This window comes from Pinus tabuliformis, chromosome 3_1, assembly GCF_031772625.1.
Source record: "Pinus tabuliformis cultivar Carrire ecotype Pingquan chromosome 3_1, CPIR1, whole genome shotgun sequence".
Lineage (NCBI taxonomy): Eukaryota > Viridiplantae > Streptophyta > Pinopsida > Pinales > Pinaceae > Pinus > Pinus tabuliformis.
The window spans coordinates 699,590,472-699,607,681 of record NC_142301.1 but is presented as its reverse complement, the minus strand read 5'-3'; positions in this window follow the sequence as shown (position 1 = coordinate 699,607,681).

Sequence of the window (17,210 nt, the reverse complement as noted above, 5' to 3'; positions counted from 1 at the left end):
ATGATCTGGCAATTCTTTATGGTTTCCCTCATGTTGTTTTTGTTTCAACCCATGCAGCTTTTGAATGGTGGAGTGGGCAAAGAGAGCCATGGAGATCTCTTATTATTATTGTCCTATGGTGCGCATGGAAATGGAGGAATTGTAAAATTTTCAAAGATTCAAAGGACCCCCTAAAGTCTATTTTGCAACATATCATATCCATCTATGATTCTGTGCCAAAAAAGCAGCCCAAAATGAAGAAAGGTCTCATGAAAGAGAAAGAATGTTTCCTCAACAGATTTCCTAGAGCGTTCTTTGATGGTGCTGAACAACAAAACATTTGTGGCTGCGGAGTTCACATTATTATGGACGAGAAGCTTCAATATCTTATTTCATGGAACGGAGGAAAAGGCTCTAATAGTATGGCTGAGGCGAGAGCTCTAGCGGGTCTTCTTGCCTTCTGTGTGTTTTTTGATATACAGGCTATTTCAATCTATGGTGATTCCAAAACAATGATCGATCATGTAAAAGGAGCCTGCCACATTAGGAGCCCTCACTTGGCAGGCTGGATGGACAGGATAATGTTCTTATGGGGGCTCATGAGAGACTGCTCCATGCAACACATCTGCCGTGCTCAGAATCTCCAAGCTGACTGCCTGTCAAAGAAGGGTCTACTCTTAGGTACAGGGTCATGGTCTATGGAAGTAAAAGAGGGAGAGAATTCCTGTTTTATCCAGGATTTCTATATCCCTGGATCTTGAAGCTCCTTTGGTTATATACAGGTTCTTTTTCTTTATCTTTTTGTTTTTCTTGCATATGACATGATTTATGGCTGTCCTGCAATCTCTAAAAATCTCAGTTTCATATCTGATATGATCCGGCAAGTGATGCACAGATGACTGTTTATTTGTTTTATCTGATGTTTTTTATGGATCAGCGATGGTGTATCTGACCGCAGTGTCTCAAAATAGTGGCTGCATCTATTTGCGCCAGTTTTTGTATCATCTGGATCTTTTATATTGACTCAATATAATACAATGAAGCTTTTTCTTTCTGAAAAATTAATGAAATTAACTAGTGTAATAGTAGCAACATCATGAAGGCCAAAAAATAAAAGATTATACGTTTTGCTAAAATGGGCGATTCATGGAATATGAACTTACCCAAATCACCAACCATGAATTTAACTGGTGTAATATTAGCAACATTGTGAAGGCCAACAAATAAAAGATCATACATTTTGCTAAAATGGGTGATTCATGAAATATGAACTTATATCCTTCAGAGAAAATGCAAGATCTCCCAATCTACTCAAACTTTCACATAAATTCCTAGGCTAGAGCCAATTGGGATCATCCTGCAAAAAATCCATGTCTCGGAATTTAGAAATTCATCTTCGTTTGCCCAAAATTTACACCAACAATTTTTTAAAGTTGTTTGCCGGGGGGAGGGGGGTGTCTAATGGTAAGTGGTTTTATACCTAGGGGCGCCACAATTCACCAGATTGTGCCACGTTAGCATAGGTGGTATAATGAAACCATTCATTGTGGACCCCCCTCTTTCATTAAAATTCGAATGGGTAGGGGTCCCGCAATTTAATTTCAACCATTCAACTTTTAAGCATTGATCTTCATCGTTGAAAACTGCACAAACTTTACTCTTGTGTGTCTGCCATTGTTTCCATTAAAACTCTCTAATTGAGCTTAGTTTTTGGTACTTGACTACTCTTTGTGGGTTCCTCACTTGACTTTCAACTGGTGCTTACGTGTTGGACTAACTTCAACTTGTGATTTGTAGTGCCTGATATATTAGCTTGACTTGGCTTGTGCCATGCTGACAAGTGAACTTAATTTGACTTGGAGATTGGGTTCTCAAAGCCCTATATATATAATTAAAAATATATAATCATATATATTTTTAATAAAATTAAGTATTTAAAATATAAAAATTATTTAAAACTAACCTATAAGTATTTAGAATAACCATATTTAGCATACATGAGGATTTAAGTGAGGGGCAAACTAGCAAAATTTTAATTTTTTTTGTAACTTTTAAAGATGTCAGAAAAAGTTACAACAATGTATAACATGAGCTATTTTGGCTTAGAGGTAAGGGGTTGTGTTGCATAACATGCGTTGTATTTGGTTTATGTGCTGGATCTATTCTGCCAAAATCATTGAAGACTTGCTCCCAACTTCATCCCTTGTTTGAAATATGCCAGTTTGGTTGAATTTTATATTGTTAATGCTAAAAACTATGTGGAATTCATGAACTCTTCTGTCGTTCTGATTTTGAATGTTAGGGGTTCATTGCGTCTTTAAAAAACATAAAATCCAAAGAATGATCACATTCAATCAAGGATGCATACCTACATCCACCAACCATCCATTTCCAAATTTCTAGGCTAGCCAATTCCCTAGAAGGGTATATAAAACATAACTAAAGCTGCAAGTACAATTTTGAAACTGCTAAGCATTCCCTCAATTGGAATATTGCAACTCAAATCAATAGGATAGCACTTTACTTTTAACACCATGTTATTTCTCTCATTCAAATTGTACATATCACATCTGTCTTCATATATGTTCTTTCTCCATATGCTATTGCCTTATGGCATTCCTTTGCAACATTTGGTGCAATTGCTAGTATTTAGCATTTTGAAGTGTATTGATATTAGTAAGTAGTTCTTGAGTTTGTATTTATATTGATTTTTTATGTTATAAGATTGATTGTTTTGCCATCAAATTAATGTTTAAACAATATTTTACTATATGTGATTTCTTAAAATTAGTTATGCAAACCACTTTATATAATTAATTTTGTATCAATGGTTATAAATTAATATAAATTTATTGTAATATAAATAATAAATATTTTTTCAGAATGTGAGTTAATAAATATTTTGTAGAATGTGAGATTAGAAATTTATTCACAATTTTCATCATTACTTGTTGATGTTTCAAATCCAAAGGAGGATTCATCACTAGGACAAAGAGTCAAAGGGCATAATTACGACATTATCCATACGTATGAGATGTGAGACAAAAGGAGAAGGGAAATGGTTACCTACAAAAACCCTCTATATGCAAAAAAGAAACAAGGAGAAACCTATGCAAAAAAGGCAATAATAATAAGGTTTAATTAATGATAACAATAATTAAAGTTACCATAAAACCATTGTTAATAATGTTAATAATAAAGGATGTAATAATTATTATATTAATAAGGAAAATAAATAACAATATAAATAGCCTCGAGGGTTAGCTCAATTGCTCGAGTTCCCGTTGCAAAAGCACCTCGCTAATGGGAGGCCACCGGGTCAATTCTCCTTGATGCTCTCGAGGTTAGACTCTGTAATGAGCTGGCAGGATTGATCACTTCAGGTGGATTTGCCCAAATACTTCCTTGAAAAAATAACAATATAAATAATAAAAGGACATAATTAGAAATATAATAACTATTAAGCTACCAAGTAAGATTTAAGGTTACGTGAGAGTAGCCAAATTAATATTGTTAATGGAGGTAATATTATTAACATAATATCCCAAGGGGGTTTTTGCCTTGAAATGATGGGGTGGATTGATTTAAGGGATCATGGGGGTAGGGGGCAATCCACCCCACACACTTGGTGATTGTTCATTTTAGGGTTGCACGCAACTGTATTAATGGTGAGCGTAATGAAAGGTGTTGGTTGGTTTGATAATTCAATGGTGTTTGAGCTCTAGTTCTCTTATGTTTGCACCCTTAGTTGCATCCTCGTAATCATGGTGGAGGATGTGGAAATATATGTGCAACTGGGGAAAATCAAAGTATGGAAGGAGTGGAAATCCATGCAGATTTGTAAATATTGCTCTCTTGTAACATAATTTGTATATTTTATGTGGCGATTTAGTCACTGTGGAGGGAAGCGGGAGGTAATTTTTCTACATTGTTTCCTAACTAGATTCAGGCATGATGGTTTTAGTAAGTTAAGGCTCTAGATAGATAATCTATGTTGTGATGAACACCAACCTAGTTTTCTAGGATGGATGTATCCCTCCTCTCTAGTTTATTCCTCTCAAACTTTAGTCAATTGGTATCTTACTTGAATGAAAATCAAGGAACTCTTTCCCTCCTTTTTTTTGTATATTATTTGGTTTGTGATTCTTAAGCTATCCGTTTGGTTTACCTTCATGAATTTTATTTTACAGCCTATTTGGTATTCCAATTATGAGTTTAGTATTTGGGGCTTTTGACCTTATCTGGTTTTGAGACCATCGAACTTGAGTCTAAAGGTCTCAACCTCGATTCCCAAACTCCCTCTCAAATATTTTGTGGAGTTTTCTAAGTGGGTGTTTTTTTTTATCCTTATTACATAGGGTGGTTTTCTGTATGATCCAAGATATTTTACTTACAGATGCATCAAAATTACATATAACAGAGTTAATTAACCATGGATCTTAAAATTACGTAAATAATACAGAAATAATCAGAAGAACACAAAAACCATGACACAATGATTTGATTACGGAGTTCGTCCAATTTGGACTACGTCTCCAGGCCTTGCTCAATAGTGGGGAGGCCTTCATTCATTAAGTGGCATAAAAAGAGATAAAAGTAAAAGCAACATTCTTTACAATCCTTATACCTCCAAGCTGGAAGATGGACAAAGAATGGAGAGCCCAGCTTTAGAAACAGATAGAACCACTGAACTCCTAGCGAAAAATCATGCAAAAATGCCTATCCAAACACCCAATTTGGATAATCAGGCCTTTTGCAACTTCTCGAAACCTCCCTGCTGCTCAAGGCAAGGTTCCGGCCTATTTCCAGGGTCAGGGTCTGCTGTAGAATACTTCTGAACTATTCCGTTGATCCTCTCTATCTTCTTCCAACACAAAAATGGCCTTTTATAAGCATGGCGACAATCCCTCAATACCCGGGCAGTTCAAACAATAGACCAAGTTAAGTGAGTAGGTGTATTCCACAGAGGTTCTCGGGCCCCTGAATAGTATGTGGCAACAACCCTTACAAACATGGAAAAATTCTTTTAATTGTGTGTTTAAATCGACGACAAGACTATCGATGTTTCCAACCATCAGTGGACAGTCCCAGGCCCAAACAACAGGCACTTTGCGATACAACGGACCCATCGGGAACATAAAACATGATATATAACATATCGCATATGGGGGACCCCATCGCAATCGCAATTGGTGGAAGACTCATGCTCTATGATGATCGCGGACCCGTGGAGATAATATAATGCAATTTATAAAATATCGCATCTGGATCCTCCCCGCAAATCGCAATCGGAGGAGTCCATCAGTAACATGTATACCGATGTGGTGCTTGTGTGATATGCGATCACGATTATATCGCATCGCAACCTGGCTTTGCTGAGGGCAGATCCTTAAGTACTCGTTCCTCCTCCGACATGCGATATGCGATATCGCAACCGAGATCTTGCCAGGGCTAATTCTCCTTAAGTCGCTATCTCTTTTTCTGTGACAATTGAAATGCGGGACCAATGGAATCCTGACACTTGACACTTACCCATTCACCGAGAGTGTCTGCCACGTTACTCCTCTTGTCACCTGGATAAGTCAGACATCAACTTTGACTTACTCTAACTTCTTCATAAGAACTCGGATTTGAGTGTCGTCCACACCATTGGAATCATGGCGACGAGCACTTCAATTCGATGTTCAGTTTATCTAGATTTTTCCACTTTGAGTTTTGAGCCTTTTACTATGCCACTAGTACTTTTTGAAGATCCACCTGGATAAATCCTCCAAGATCCTCCTGGATCAATCCTCCCCACTAAGAGATTTTGGACCACCAAAAGACTTTTCAGTCAATTGGAAAGTGAGGAAATTGCTCCCTCACTTTTTCCTTCTCCATCCATTGAGATTTGCTTGGATGCATTCCTTTGAAGCCAACATGGATATACTCCACATCTCCCCATTGTGAAGTTCTCTGGTTGAGTATGATATCTTCGGGCAACTTATCTAGATACTCTGGTGCAAAATCATCCACTATAGGAATATGTGCAACCTCCTCGGTATCCATAATCAATGGAGGTTCATAAAGCTTCAGGTTTTCTACATTTACCACTGAGTACATCTGCATATAAGTAGGCAAGTCAAGACAAAAAGCATTGTCTCCAATCTTTGCCAATATGGTGAAGGGACCATATCGGATGGGTCTCAACTTCTTCCCTTCTCCCTTCATTCTATCCTTGCTGATATGGAGCCATACCTTGTCCCCAACTTGAAATTGATGGTCAACTCGGTGCTTATCATGTCAAGCTTTATACCGAGCTTGACTCTTCTCCAAATGCTCCTGCATTTCTTGATGAATCACCTGTATCCGTTGAATGAAATTCTGTGCTTTGTCCCTATCATCTCGTCCATTGCTATCCTCCTCTTTCCCAAAGACCATGTCCAAGGGATCTCTAGGTAGATAGCCAAAACATGTCTCAAACGGTGAGGTGAGTTCTGTGTAGATGAATGTGTTGCTCGATTGTATGCATGTTGCACATAAGGAAGTTATTCATCCTACAACTTGGGACGTTTCTGTTATGAAACCAACTCAAGAAAAGATGGAAAAGATAGATCAACGCCTTAGAATTCAGCCTCTTCGAGGGGGCAACCTCCTTTACATTACATAAATGAACAATTCTTGGATGATTCAAATGACAAAACCTCCTTTCTATATATAGGAGTCTAAGGAGTCACAATATAATCCAACTGACCTAACAATAATAATATAAAGCCACAAAAATAACAATAGAGGGATTCTATGGGGCACAGTAATAACAATATGGGGCAATAGGGGCACAACAATATTAATAAGGGGTATAACTACAATAGTAATGGGGTAATCACTAGTATTATAGGGACCCAACATGCCCCTCTCCTTCAAAAAAGTGTTGTCCTCAACGCTTGAGTAGTTCTGGATACTTCTGCATAAAATTCTCATCCTCCCATGTGGAATCTTCAGCGGATAAGTTCTTCCACTTGATAAGATACTCTGAAATTGATCGATTTCGTAGCTGTCGAGTTCTTGTTTCTGTGACTGCTTCCGGTTCCAATATAATTTTTCCTTCCTCGTCAAGTTCTGGCAATATTGTTTGAATTGGGAGCTTGTCGCCTATAACCTTCTTTAAACATGAAACATGGAAAACTGGGTGCAATCGAGAAGCTGCAGGAAGCTCCAATTTGTATGCCATAGTACCAATCTTTTGCAACACCTTGTACGGACCATAATACTTTGGTGATAATTTATTATCCTTCTTAGCTTGCTTGAGGGACATTTGCTTATATGGTTGTAGCCGTAGGAATACCCAATCACCTACATCAAAACTTCTTTCACTGCGATGTTGATCTGCCTGTTGTTTCATTCTATTCTGTGCCAACACGAGGTTATCCTTTAAGAGTTGGAGGACTTGTTTTTGATGTTCGATGTGATGTTCCACTGCCTGAACCTTAGAATTTTCTCTTAAATATGATTTGATGGATGGTCGTTGATACCCATAAAGTGCCATAAATGGGGTCATTTTTGTTGTTATGGAAGGAAGTGTTATACCACCATTCAACCAGAGGCAACCATTTGACCCATTGTGTCTGTTTATCAGATACAAAGCAACGAAGATATCCTTCCAAACATTTGTTTACTATCTCAGTTTGCCCATCAGATTGAGGATGATAAGATGAGCTATGAGCTAACTGAGTACCAAGACAAGAAAATAATTTTGTCCAAAAATTTCCAGTGAAAATGGGATCTCTGTCACTTACAATAATCTTTGGGTTTCCATGTAGCTTTTGAATTGTTTCCATAAATGCAGTAGAAACTGTACTGGCTTTAAATGGATGTGATAATGCACAAAAGTGTGCATACTTGGTAAGTCTGTCAACTACCACCATGATGACACTCTTTCCCTCAGACTTGGGTAAACCTGTGATAAAATCCATTGAAACCTCCTCCAACGTTGGCTTGGAATGGATAAAGGTTGTAATAGACCCGGTGTCTTAATTGTTTCAACTTTATTTTGTTGGCAAACCAAACATTCCGCCACAAACTTTTGAATATCTGATTTAAGGCCATCCCAAAAAAATTCCTTCTTAACCCTGTGGTAAGTTTTTAAAAATCCTGAGTGCCCTCCTAAGGGAGAAGTGTGCAATTCCATAAGAATCTTTTGTTTTAGCTGGGAATTCTTACAGAGGTATAAGCGATCTTTGTACCATAACGAATCATTTTGCCAGCTAAATGTATCAGACGTACTGGAATCTTGTTGTAGCTTTCGAATAAGTGCCCACACTTCTTCGTCATTCTTCCATTCCTCCCTTGCTTCGTTTATCCAATCTGGTTGGATAATAGAAATGGCGCACAACAATGCTTCCACATCCTCATCCTTTCTTGAGAGTGCATCTGCCACCACATTTTGCTTCCCTTTTTTGTAGATGATTTCAAAGTCATAACCCAACATCTTTGTGACCCACTTTTGTTGCTCTTCAGAGGATAATCTTTGTTCTAAAAAGTATTTAAGGCTATCATGATCCGTTTTTACCTTGAAGTGTCTTCCCATTAGGTAGGGTCGCCATTTCTTAAGTGCATGGAGTATTGCCAACATTTCCTTCTCATAAATAGCTTTGCTTAAAAACTTTCCTTGATTGGACGACTTTCAAAAGCAATGGGTCTTTCATCTTGCATTAGAACAACACCAATTCCATTTCCTGAAGCATCACATTCCACAATAAAGGTTTTTGTGAAGTCCGGTGTAGCTAAGACCGGTGCTTGGCACATTGCCTCTTTAAGATGTTCAAAGGCCTTTGTTGCTTCCGGAGTCCATGAAAATGCATCTTTCTTCAATAATGTTGTTAGAGGTGCTGCTATTCTCCCATAATTCTTAACAAACTTGCGATAATACCTTGTCAACCCAAGAAATCCTCGCAGATGCTTTATGGATGTGGGGATTTTCCATTCCTTAATGGCTTTAATTTTGCTAGGGTCTACCTTAACTCCTTCATGAGATACAATATGACCCAAATATTCCACCTCCTGGACTCCAAAGAAACATTTGGATCTTTTTGCATATAATTGTTTCTCCTCAATAGTTGTAGCACCCTGTCAACATGTTCAACATGATCCTTCCAAGACTTGCTGTAGATTAGTATATCATCAAAAAATACTAACACAAATTTTCTAAGGAATGGTTTGAAAATTGAATTCATCAAACCTTGAAATGTTGAAGGTGCATTGGTAAGGCCAAAAGGCATGACCAAAAATTCATAATGACCCTCATGAGTTCTAAATGTTGTTTTCGGAATGTCTTCAGTCTTCATTCTGATTTGATGATATCCTAAACGAAGATCCAACTTGGTGAAGTAAATTGATCCATGCAATTCATCCAGTAATTCATCAATGACAGGAATGGGGAACTTATCTTTAATAGTGAGCTTGTTGAGCTCCCTATAATCCGGACACATGCGCCATGATCCATCCTTCTTGTGCACCAATACTACTGGAGCAGAGAAAGAACTTTGACTCGGTTGAATTATACCAGCCTCTAGCATTTCTGCAACCATACGTTCAATTTCACTCTTTTGGACATAGGGATATCTGTACGGCCTGATGTTTGGAGGAACACTTCCTGGAATCAGATGAATAGCATGATCATGATCACGCATAGGTGGGAGACCTTTTGGAGTCTCAAATACCTTGGAATGATTGTCCAGGACTTTTTGGAGATCTGGAGAAATAGATGATTCCGATGTGGAAACATCTAGCGAACATAATTGTGCAATTACACCTCTTTGCTCCCTTTTTAGAAGCTTTGTCATACCATTAGAGCTGATTATCTTTCCTGGTTTCCTGCAATACCCCTTAATTCAACTTCCTTTCCTTCCGTAGAAAATTTGATGAAAAGTTCTTGAAAATTAAAAGCTATTGTACCCAAGGATTGTAGCCATTGGACTCCTAGTACAACATCAGCACCTCCCATTGGAATGGAAAGCATTGGGCTAGTCAATACATATTCTCCCATGGATAGCTTGATATTATGGCACTTTCCAGAGCAATTTATTGTTCCTCCATTTGCAATCATCACTTGACACTCTGGTGCTGGATATAGGAAGCAATTCAATTCTTTTGCTACCTTACAATGAATAAAATTGTGGGTGCTTCCTGAATCAATCAACACTATTACCTTTTTCTTCTTGATTTGTCCTTCTATCTTGATGGTTTGAGGAGTGGTAATTCCCGCCAATGCATTACAAGATATGGTCGGATTTATTTGTTCTTCATCTAGGCTTTGTTCCTGGAGTATATCCTCTTCTTTTGACCTTTCTTGCTCCTTTTCTTCTTCCTCTTCACAATCTATGTAGAATAATTTCTTCTCAGCACACTTATGACTTTTAGTGTATTTGCTATCACAATTGTAACAAAGCCCTTTTGCTCTTTTTTCTTCCAATTGTTGTGGTGTCAACCTTATAGGTTGTGGAAGACTAGGGGCAACAACACTTCCGTCTTTATAGTTGTGAGTGGTATGCTTCCTGGTTGCCATAATTTTGCTTTCCATTTTTCTTGCTAACCTGAATGCCTTCTCTAATGAATCAGGTTCCCAAAGGCGAACATCATGTTGGATATTATCCTTTAAAGACCCTATGAACACATCAATCCTATGCTCCTCTGGAATATCTTTTACCCTTATGTTCAATTTTTGGAACTCCTCAATGTGCTCCATTATTGAACCCTTTTGTTTGAGACTTATCAATTGGCTAAAAAAAGTGTTGCTTTTTGTATCCTCATAATGTGCTATCAATTCTTCCGTAAAAATTGCCCAAGTGATAAATGTTTTACGAGAGCAAAGCCATTGATACCATACAAACTGATTTGGTTCCAAATATAAAGTTGCCATACGTACCTTTTGTGTGTTTTGCACATTATTGAGATCGAAGAATTGCTCCATCTGTAATATCCATGTGGCGGGATCCTTGCCATCAAACTTCCTCATATCGATTTTTGGAATATGGTGAGTCTTCGATCCAACATTAGCGTCTATGGAATCATGATTAACATTTCTTTTGTTCTCATCATGAGTTTCCTTTAGTACCCTTTCACCCTTAGGGACCATTTCTTGTAGCAACTTATTCATATTTATCTTCAATTCGTCCATGTTTGTCTTCAAATCTATCTTCAAATCATCCATCTTAGCTTCCACGTCAATCATCTTAGCTTCTACGCCTTTCTTTAAATAGTCCATCTTAGCTTCTACACCTTTATTTAAACCATCCATCTTAGCTTCTACATCTTTCTTTAAACCTTCCATCTTAGATTTTGTTCCTTTTTGTGCAAGGGACAGTTGTTGCACTTGGTCTTGTAATTTTGATATATCATGTTGCATTTCTTCCTCTTCTTCATGAGTCATTCTAGAGCTTTCAGGTTCCTTACTAGGTGTTTGCATTTTCTTTCCTCGGGGCATCAGTTACCGATAATAATACTCTACTATGCCCTTTGAATTCCTTCAAAATAAATTTTCAAACCAAACTTAAGCAAAAATTTAAGAAAATCTACACACCTTTTTTCACTTTGTAGGAGCTCGATATTGCCTCTGATGTATCTCTGTACTTTCCAATCATCTAGTTCTAAATTTTTGAGTTGTAGTAGCCCTCTGTGTCCTCTTTCCAATGCCACAAGTCTGACCCAAATTGGATTCTCCAAGGAAGAGTTATGTGAAATCTCCCATAGTGACTTGCTTATAGACTAGTTCAGTAGAGCGAACTTGTACGACATGCCACGAGTCACTGTTTCAACCTTTGGATCTGAAACATGCATACAAGAAACTACAGTCTGTCCTCTTTCTGTACCTTCTTACGAAATTTCAATCCGATCCCCAGAGAGAAAGTTATGAAGATTTTCCCCAGGCCACCTTTTTTGAATGTAATTCAGGAGTCTGCAAAAAGACCAACTTCCTCAGATCATATCTCCACAAATGTCGCGCAAAAAGCTCTAAAAGTCGGACCCAAGGTTCAAAGCGATTTCTTCTCAAATGGGTTTTTTTTTCGACTTCTGAAATGTCACAGAAAAAAATTTATAGCGAAAATGCCACGATGACTTGTTTGGAGAAGCGAAACCCTAGAATCCAAAGCTCTGATACCAAATGTTATGAAACCAACTCAAGAAAAGATGGAAAAGATAGATCAACGCCTTAGAATTCAGCCTCTTCGAGGGGAAAACCTCCTTTACATTACATAAATGAACAATTATTGGATGATTCAAATGACAAAACCTCCTTTCTATATATAGGAGTTTAAGGAGTCACAATATAATCTAGCTGACCTAACAATAATAATATAAAGCCACAAAAAATAAAAATAGAGGGATTCTATGGGGCACAGTAATAACAATATGGGGGCAATAGGGGTACAACAATATTAATAAGGGGTATAACTACAATAGTAATGGGGTAATCACTAGTATTATAGGGATCCAACAGTTTCCCACAATAGCCTCGCAACAAGTGTACCATGGTGCGGTTGACAACCTTTGTCTTTCCATCGGTTTATGGATGAAATGTCGTACTTCTTTTCAGCTTAGTTTCCATCATTCTTAACAAGCTGGTCCAAAACTCCCCAAGAAAGCAAGGTTCTCAATCTGACACAATAGATGTGGGAAACCCAAAATGGACCCAAACATGCTGAAAGAAAAGAAAAGCAGTCTGCTTAGCAGTGACTTGCTTTTTACAAGGCATTAAAATACACATTTTACTAAACCGATCCATAATGACATAAAAATATTTGTGACCTTTCCTAGACATAGGCAAACCTCCTACAAAGTTCATGGACACACTTTCCCATGGTCAACTCGAAATTGGGAGTGGCGTGTAGAGCCCAAATTTTCTATTAAAGGGCTTTGAAACATAACACAACACACAACCCTTTACAAAGCGAGTCACAATGTTGTTCATATGAGGCTAGAAACAAAACCTCTGTAAATGACACATTCTAAATTCCAAAATGACCACACACTAGAGAGGTATGAGCCTCTCTCATTACATGAACCCTTTCATCACTTGGTATGCACAATTTGCTAAGGTGGTACAATAGATTTCCCTGCAAGCAAAAATTGTCCACCTGCGATCCACGAGTCAATTTTGCATAGATTTATTTAAAATCACTATCGTTATCATATTGTTCGGCATAACTTTCTATCGATAAAGAAACATTTTTCAAAACTACATATGCAGAAATAGGAGGGCGAGAAAGCATATATGTTACTTTGTTGTTGGCGCCCTTCTTGTATCTTATCACCAAATGAAACTGTTGGAGAAATCCCATCCATCTAAAGTGATGGGCTTGCTGAAGCTTGGTCTGTGGCTAAATATATTGCAAGGGCTGATGATCCATATGGATGACAGTCTCCTTGCCGATTAGATAGTGTTTCCACTTCTTTACACTCTGGACCAAGGCGTACAACTCCCTGTCATACATGGGATAATTCACAACAGCCTAGGAGAAAGTCTCTAAATGGTAACATACAGGCTTTCTTTGCTACATCAATACAATGCCCATGGCATAGTCGCTGACATCTGTTTCAATTTCAAAAGGATGTTGAAGGTCTAGTAAGGCTAGCATTGGTGTTGTGTTGATCTTCTCTTTCAAGTGCATCGAAGGATTTTTGTTGTTCTCCTCCCCACTAGAAGTCCTTCTTCACACTAGTCAAGGCGTGCAAGGGGGTTGCGATAACAGAGAAGTTCGCAATGAACCTGTTAGCGCTTGAAATTTCACCTCAGGCTGAAAAAGGTAAACTCCAAGGCAACATCAAACCACTTAGCCTCGTAGCTAGTCCTACGGGGCAGGAGAGGGCTCTCTCCGGTCTATCTCGGTAAAAATCTTCAACAGGTAGAGATAACCAATAAAGAACACTGATTTTAGGCTAGTAAACTGATAAAAAGGTTTGATTTGGGATTTTTAGGGTTTTGGTGGAAAGTTGGGGAAAGGCAATTCTGGGTGCGGGGATCGGACACAGTTTTTGCAGGGGGTTCTTTGGGCGAGGTAGGAGACTGTACTGATGCCTTTGAATTAAGTGAATGGATAGAAATGACCGGTGAGGAGATAAAGAGAGCAAGAAACCTTCAAGAGTTCTCTTTAGACAGATGAAAACATAAATATTAAGCAAACTTAAAAGCAGAGCATGACAATCATGAATTCTACTTTAACACTTCATTTGCTTAATTTGCAGCAGGAAAAGTAAGATGATGAATCACATAACAAACTTACAAGTACAAAGAGAAACACACCATCAATACATGTAACCACAAGAATCCCAAAAAGGACTGCAAAACCCTGGTCTTTCTTCCTTTGCCAAAATTGCAGAGATACAATGATTAATACAATAGAAGCTTCTCCCTCAAGAGTCCAACCTCTCTAACCATGAAAATGGTTGAGAAAATACATAATATAGACCATGCCAACCCATTCCCTAGCCTCTAGGGGTCGAGCTCATCCTTCTAGGAGCTGTTTCAACCAATTCTAAACTGAGCACTAAAATCTAGGCAGTCAAAACAACTTGCCTCTATAAGCTAGGAAACCAATTCATTCATTAAATGTATGCTATTTCATGAATGAATCTTCTAGAATAGGTAAATAAGTGTCATGTAAACATGAAAATACATTAATTACATCAAAGAGGGTGAAAAATCACATCACAAGTCAAAACTGGGCGAATTCCTGAGCTGTAGATGAAATCCTGTGAAAACTGCCCAACGGGTCGCGCCCTCTTCCTGAACGGGTCGCGCTACTTTGGAGATGATTTTGAGGTACTTCCTGGTGTACAAATGAGGAAAAAGTAGGCTTGTTGGAAAGTTCTGGATGTCTACTTTCCAACCCAGGTGGAATTTCTGAATTTGGTGGTCATTTGCTCCTCCAAAATTGCAATCTCCCAAGACTGCTTCCTGTGTGTCAAAAATGTGGCAGAAAGTCATTTTTTGCTTGTTTTTTGACTTTCTGGAGGCCCAAAACTTGGTGAAATTTCTTGGCAATGGCTGAGCAAGTGTAACTTTCCATGACAAATCTAGAAATGCTAAGTTTTCCCAAAATGGAGTTGCCCAACGAAATTGGGAGCAAAAACCTGTGTATGGCACAAAAAATTCACAATTGACAAAATTTTCTCCAAATTTCTTGAAATTTGGGCTGGGAGTCCCCAATAAAGTACCATGCTCAGTCAAAGAGGCTTTGGCCAAAATTTGGAGTGGATCAGGCCTTTTCCGTCGTTTTAGTGCCTTGGCCAACCTCCTTGGATCCGACGATTGTAATTTTGACATTTCTCTAAAACCATGACACCTGTGCAAAAGTGAAGGAGGTTTTTCTTCTTTGGCATGTTGTGGACAAAAACCTCTCTCAGTTTTCCAAAATTCATCTTCTATTGCTCTGAAACATCATTTGAGTGCAACGTATCTCGATGTGTGGAACAAGGGATTTTGTCGAAATGAAGCGAAATGAAGGGGATAAGGGGCTTCTAAATTCTTGGGGAAATTTTTGGGAGTGGGGAGGGATGTTAGGAAGCAGGGGAAAGTGGAATCTAAGAGATTGAGCGAGGGGAAGGGGTCCAAAAGGGAAAAACACAGGCCAAACCTAGAAAATTGCCAGGTTGTAGCTAGAAAGTAGGGTTTGTGCAAAAATGAGGAATTTTTTGGATCTCAGTGATGGGAAGCATTTGATAAGGAATTTAAAGGATAGGGGAAGGTGTATGAACATCAGGATACAAGTTTTGCCGATGATTTGACCGTCCAAGAGAAATTAGCTTTCAAAACCCTAGGAGAGGGAAATGACCTTGCCTAGGTGCAACTGAAGCATGAACAAGGTGTAACATGACCCATTAGACACTGGCATGATAATAACAACCTTATGAATGATGATAGACTCAGCTGAATAGTGACATGGACCGACATTTGGACAACTTTAGAAAGAGTGAAAGCAAACCCTAGACCTAATGCCTAGTGACCAAATTTTGCTTGAAAACTCTTTGAAATGACAAAATTTGACCTGGACACTCTGAGACCACTTTGTAAGAGAATATTTGATCACTGGAGGAAGGCTGGAAAGACTGACATTAACATTGGCTCCAATGGGGATGGTAGCTCCTTGGAGGTGCCAAGAACGGCAGATCTTTGGGAGAGCAGACAGTGCCTTCGTCCATTGGGCAATGGAGTCAAAAACTCAAACTAAAATGCATGACTGAAAACTGATGACTTGACAACACAAATTGACTCTCACTCAACTAAAACTGACTCAATACTTAAACACAACCGACAAACTAGAAATGATGCTCAAAGGGGAGCTTATTCATCAAACCTACTCTAACAGTTTCTTTCATCACCTGATCAAGTGAAATGAAACAACCAATGCAACCAAGTAAGTATTCCATCTGCTGTTCGAATTTTCTGCAAGTGCTCACTTATGACCAACAAGAGAGGACTACTGAAAGGCAACTCCCATGACAACTTAGAAACAGATCCATTGAATGATATGAATTCTCTATCCGCCTCCAAAAAAACTGCATAAGGATCATGAAATTCAAGCACACTGGAACTTAGCTCATCCAATGGATTTCTCTTCTCCTCATACCATGAATGCAAACTTTGATTTGAGCCTTGTAATGAGACCTCTGCTGAAAATGACAAAGAAACCGGCTGCCGGATCAAGTTCATATCAGCACATGTTTCAAACTCACATGTAGTTAATGGAGAAAGACTTTGACTGCAAATCTCATCCAAAACATCAGCTATTGGATCATGAAAAACCTGAAAAGACTGCTGCAATGTATCCATTGAAAATGTATGACATCCTTCTAGCTGTTCATCTTTTTCTTGAGAGATTTTACGAAGATTCTACCTTATAAACTGAAATGCTTCGAAACAAAAGGGTATAGAATCTTCCTGCATCATCAAATCATGTATTTCGTCTTCCACAACTTCATCTGTAATCTGCCCTTCAGTTTCATTTGGTGGCTGCAAATCTGATGCTACAGGCTGCTCAAGAATTTTGTTATCTGTCTCATCCTCAACATTAAGACTGAGAGATTGCTGATTTGTTATAGGTTGTTCATTTGAAGATTTACTATGCAATCTACCCTTCAAAAACTGAAATGATTCGAAACAGAATGGTACGGAGTCACCTTGAATCATTAAATCATGTGTGTGCACTTCCAAGTCTCCAGCTGCAACTTGACAATCAATGGCTTTCGGGGGTTGC